Below are 6,000 nucleotides of genomic sequence, written 5' to 3' on the forward strand. Positions count from 1 at the left end.
GAAAATCACCCTGGAGGGAAAACGCGGCCGGTTTTGGGGCAGAGCGGGCTGAGTCCGGCTCTGCATCTCCCCCCTCCCCAGGGGCCACAAAACCTTGGCGGCTGCCTCCAAAATTCCTTACTTAAAAAGCAAAGCAGATTTCCCCGGCGCGGCCCTCTTCTGCATTCGAAGCTCGGGGGTTTTTGCTGCTTACAGGGTGAGATTTTTTATTTATTTATATATTTATGTATTTATTTTTAATTAAATGAAAGCTGAGGTCTTGGTTAACAACATGACTCTGAGCAACCTAAAAGGCGGCTGTAACCCCCCGGGCTGACTGTGGGACCCAGTGCTGCGCCTGTCCCCCCCCTTCATACCCCGTAATCCTGTGGCTGGCTCCATATTTTGTATTTTGGGAGGATTTAATATTTCCCTGTGCAGAGGAGAATTATACGGGGAGGAGTCGGGAGGAAAAATCCCCCTCAAAGCTGCTGCTGGAGTCGCTTTAGGAATCAAAAGAGATATCCCTGCAGTGCCCCGCAATGCTTTAGTTGGCAGCAAAGCCCCTTCCCAGCGAGGCGGGACGGGGGCTGCTGTGCGCTTCGGTGCCTTCAAACAGCTCCTCACATCCCCCGGGGGCCCCTGGAAAGAAGTTTCCTAAAATGATACGCATAATAGAGATCCTTAAGCGGGGGGTGTGTGTATGTAATGTAAAAAGGTAATAAAAAAGGGTGTTTTTTTTTTAATTATTTTAATTCCCCCCCCCCTCCCCCCAGTGTGCTACATGTAGAAATACAGCAATTATTTTTGTTGCGCAGATGCTGAAATATATTTATTTTATTGTAAGAGATGACCTAGTTTGGAAACACTCCGTGTTGTAAATAAAACTGGAGGTGGGGGGTGGGGGAATCCCCCAAGCGAATCTGTGTTAGTTATCACTTTGAATCTTTGTGTGGTTTTGTGTTTGGTTTTAGTTTTTTTGTTTCATTGGGGTTTTTTAATTTATTTTGGGTTCATTCTGTGGAACACAAATGACACAAATCCCTGTCGCCGTCGCGTGGGTCCCGTCGGTGGAGCGTCACTGTGGACTGAGGGGTTCCCCCCGCCGGAGCCGGGACTGTCGGCCCTTTTTCTCTTGTTGCCCATTGAACGTAATGGGAAAAAGAATGGAATAAGCCTCTCGTTTGTCTCACTGCGCCGCTGCCGTGTCTTTGGGAGGGCGGGGAGGAGGCGGAGGGGGCTGTGGAGCTTTTTTTGGGGGGGGGGGGGCTGGAGGGGATGGGGGAGTGGGCAGCACTGATTTTTGGGAGAAAGCCCATTTGCCTGGGGCTGGGGGTGGGGAACCAGCTGACTGGGGAAAGGGCTGAAATTAGTGGGTCTGGGGTTTGAAAAATTTAATGACTTAACTATGTTTTGGTTTTTAAATTTTGTTTGGTTTTTTTTTTAATTTGGGGGTTTAAATTTTGTTGTTTACTTTAATTTGGGTTTTTAAATGTTTTTTTTTATATATAATTTTGGTTGTTTCTCTGTGCAAGTAATTGCAATGAGCTCTGTGTTGCAGGAGGGAGGGGACAGCAGTGTCACACGTGTCCCCTCTGCCAGACCGTGGGGTGCTCAGGGAGCTCAGAAAGGGGACTGGGGGGAGGGAGGGGCCGGCGCACAACAGAAATTGAGCATTTCTTCCTCCCTACATTCTTGGGGGTATATTTTTGCCCATTTGCAATAGTTAATTAGCATTACATAAAATCCAAAGAGATTCTAGTTATCTTTCATATAGTATTTTTTTTATTCATTTCTTTCAAACCCCCCTCTGGCACAGGTCTGTGGGGTCAGAACTTGAGGAACTGAGTGAAAAAAGAGGGCACCTGAGCCAAGCCAGGGGTCAGAGCCTGGAAATCCCAGGGGACCAGTGGCGTGCGGGATCCCCATGCGATGCTCGGAGGCGTTGGAGACGTCAGAAACCGGCAGCCGGATTTAGGGAAGGTTTTATTATGATTTAGGGAAAGCTGCAGGATCCGCAGTGCTGTGGGAGCAGTTACAGAGAAAACTGAGCTGGAGAAATCGAGGTTTGAAGGGGCGGTCGAGCCGCGGGGGCACTTACCTTCTGCAAAGACAGCCGTTCCCCTAAAAGCAAGATCCTCTTTTCCTCCTTCGAGCTGGTTGTGGCTGAACTCTTCTCCTCACCGGTGCCTTTAAGCTGGTTAGCAGGATGCTAAAAGCTGACGGGTCGGTCACCGCTACTCCTGGTTTTAGTCGGATGGGTCGTTATGAATCATTACAGCGTTTTTTAAGTGGGGCTGTTGCAAAAAATACAGTTGTTGCAGTATTTCCCACCTTACGCCTTCAGCGAGGGGCTGGTTTGGTGGTTGGGTTCGGGGTTTTTTTGTGTGTGTGGTGTTGTTGCTGTTTCTCTTTTTTATTTTTTTCCACTCTTTGGACCAAAGGAGTGACCTGTGGGTTTCCTCCTTTCAGGTGAGATGGCCCCGTGGTGCCACAGCCCATCTCGCAGGGAGGAATGATTTCTCTGCCCACAGGGCCGCCCTTTCCAACACCTTTGGTTTGAGTTGAAAAAGTTAAGAAACAAAGAAGAGGAAAAATGTAAAAGAAGCCTTTGGGTACCCAAGCACCGGCTGCTGCTTTTCGCCGAGTGAAACTCGGGTGGGAGCTCATCAGCTGGACAGACACCATCATAGACTCACGGAACGGTTTGGGCTGGAAGGGACCTTGAAGATCATGGAGTTCCACCCCCCCGCCATGGGCAGGGACACCTCCCACTAGACCCAAGCCTGGTTTCATCCCCCAAGGTCAGATCTGCAACTGGGGCCGTTCCCCACCAAGTGTCAAGGACCGGCGCAGGAAGTGCAATTCCCGGGGCTCTGGTGGATTAAAGGAGCTGCTTCGGTCCCTCAAGATACCCTAAAAAAAACAGAACAGGGGCAGAATCCACCCAGTGTGAAGGAGTTACAGCAAGTTCTAGGAACTTTAAGCTGTTGGCATAAACACACCCCTGGCTTTTCCATCATTGCTCGCCCCTTGATGATTTGCTCAGGAAGGGAAAATCCTGGGAATGGACTGACCAACATACCAATGCCTTGGAATTGCTAATAAAGGAGCTGAGGTTATTCCAACAACTTGGTCCTATACATCCAACTGACCCTGTCCATGTAGAATGGGGGTTCAGTGAATGTGGTTCTCACTGCAGTTTTTGGCAGAAGGGACCAGCGGGACCGGAAATGCCGCGATTGAGAGACGGGGAGACAGCTTGATGCAAGCAAGGTTCCGATTTATTGCTCTTAGCGATAGTTTTTATACAGTCATACTTAGTCGTGTCTTTTACTGATTGGTCTAAACACATAATTACCTTATGCATATTGCAAAAGCTAGGCTCACGATTGGTTAGTCGCCAGGCAAACAGTTACGCTTACTCTTCTCTTTTTCTCTGCTTCTCCCTCATTCTTCTTTATCACAAGCATCCCGTTTTTGTCTAACTGTCCCAACAAGGACATGCTGTCCTTGTTTCTGATTGGTGATTAACAACTCAGGTCAGCTCTTTTGCACTTTTCCAAGGCCTGTGGTCGAGTTCCATCTTGTCCGCTTCTGTCAGGCGCGTTATGCTAGATACATATCTCAAGTCACTTCCTACATCTCCCCCTTTTTCTTTTTGCACTAACAAAACTTGACCAGCTACACGCGTAAGCAGCTTTCTAATACAAGAGAGAACACAACCCAAAACTACTAATCCAATGATAACAATAATTAATACAAGCAAAGCACTTTGTAACAACCCTTTTAACCAGCCTCCTATACCAAGCCAGTTTGCTAAGCCTTCCAGGCCAAAAAACCCAACATCTTTCTGTATCTTTTGGGAATGCTCCATGAGTTGCTGTATTTCTTTGTGTATTGAACTTGAGTTATCTTCTAAATCCATGCAACACATGCCGTCAAAATCTTCACAACCATGCCCATGAGCTAACAATAAAAAATCAATGGCCATGCGATTTTGCAATACGGCATGTTGAACAGAGCTTAGACTATCGGCTAAGTCTGATAAGACTCTACTGGTGAGGTTGGCTTGTTTGACAATCCAGCAAGAAAGCGTTTCTATGTTTCTGTGAGCTCGGGCAGCGGCAACACCTGGGGTAAAAAAGGAGGCAAAGACTACTTCCCATTTGTTCCAGAGTTGAACATTATCATCACAGCTGTTACCAAGAACTTGGGTAAGGTCTCTTTTCCATCTCACTGGATTAGCTTTTTTGGGGTGATGATGTGGCAAGGCTAAACTCAGGCGACCAATCGTACATGGTCCACCTGTGGGTTTAGGAGGAATTCCGTTCCATGCTCTATTGCCACAGATAAAAAACAAACCAGAAGGTAGTTTTCTAGGGGTTACTATTCCTTCTGTAGGGTGAGTTTGATTTGTAAGTGTGTAGTTACACCACCTTTTCCAGCTAGATCGATTTCCAATTGGATACACAAAGAGATCAGCGGTTGCATTACAAAGAGGATTACGACACTCGCTAGTATTCAGGTGTAGGCAATAAGAGGCGTTCAGAGAATCTACGAGTTCTATTTCTTGCACGCCAGGGCTAATAGGGAGACTGCCAGCACAGGTTTCTAATTTTTCAAACAAGGTCCTGGTACTGTTTACTGAACAACGCGAGTGTGGCAGAGACTGGTTAAAAGCCTTCAGTGCGTCCCAGTCGGTATCATTTAGCGGTACCCCTACTAAACAGGTTAAAAAGGGTGCACTAGGGGTTGACAAACTGGCACAAAATGTGGTGGTGTTAACAGACCTACTCAAGGTTACCCATACATTTTCTCTAGGATCAAAAAGTGATGCAGGTATAAAGGCTACGGTTATAGCAATAAGGCTGATTATAACAATAAGCTTCAACATTACGCTTAATGATTCAACACAATTAAGGCGACAATTACTATTCTGAGAGCAACTTTCGTCGGCCCTTTCTTAATTTCCAAGCAAACCGCTTCTTACACTTTTCTTTTGTCTGGTTCCAGTCTTTGTTAAGGACTGACCAGATGGCAGGTACTAAATTGGACCTGCTACATTCCAAGCTGCAAACCAATATTTTTCTTGCCTGTTCGGTCACAGTCTTGACCCAATCGGTATGGCGATAAAAATATCGATCAGAATCTTGTGCCTCGTGCTCTGTAACAAGCAAGAGTCTGATTATCTCAAACTCCCTTTCCAAACAACTATCGCACCAGCGTCCTGCAAGAGTTGCCCGACGCCACCACTCTTTTTCACAAGCATAGCACATACACAAAACCCAAGGGTCACAATGTTTGCATAAGACACAAGTAATCTGTTTAACAAGCAGTTCTTGATACTTATTCATGTAAGTCTATTCCGCTTAAGGTGTTTATCTCCTCGTGGTCCGTTTGTTGTCCAGGGGTCTGGTCGAGGGACTGATCCAAGGGCTGGTTTGAAGGGTGGGCAGGGTTTTCGCCAGGTGGTTGTGGGAGGGATTCACGGAAAGGTCGTACGTTCTTTGCCGGGATCCATCTAGGGCCTTTTTCTGTGGAAACACAAGCATAGCCTCTGCCCCATGTAACAAGAGGATAGGGTCCTACAACTTTACCTGTTTCTGGGTCGCGGACCAGTACTGGTGGCTTAATTCGCATTTCGAGTGAAGCATTCATATTAAAATGACGGACTATCGCAGGATTGTCATCCAACAAAGAACAGTTCAAAAAATTAAAAACATATAGAGCTTTCTGTAAGCGTTCCTCGGGGGTGGCGGTTCCTACTCCCCCTTTTTGTTGTTGTAGTAGACGTTTTAAAGACTGATGAGAGCGTCCAATTAGAGACTGACCTGTAGGGGAATGAGGAATACCAGTGATATGACTAATTCCCCAGGAATCAAAAAATTTTTTAATGACAGCCGAGATATAAGCAGGGCCGTTGTCTGTCTTAATTTGAAATGGGATGCCTAAAGTGGTAAAGGCACGCATTAGGTGTTTTTGAACATCGCGCGCCTTTTCTCCTGCATGGCAGGAGGC

This window comes from Vanellus vanellus (genome assembly GCF_965231255.1).
Source record: "Vanellus vanellus genome assembly, contig: HAP1_SCAFFOLD_216, whole genome shotgun sequence".
Classification (NCBI taxonomy): domain Eukaryota; kingdom Metazoa; phylum Chordata; class Aves; order Charadriiformes; family Charadriidae; genus Vanellus; species Vanellus vanellus.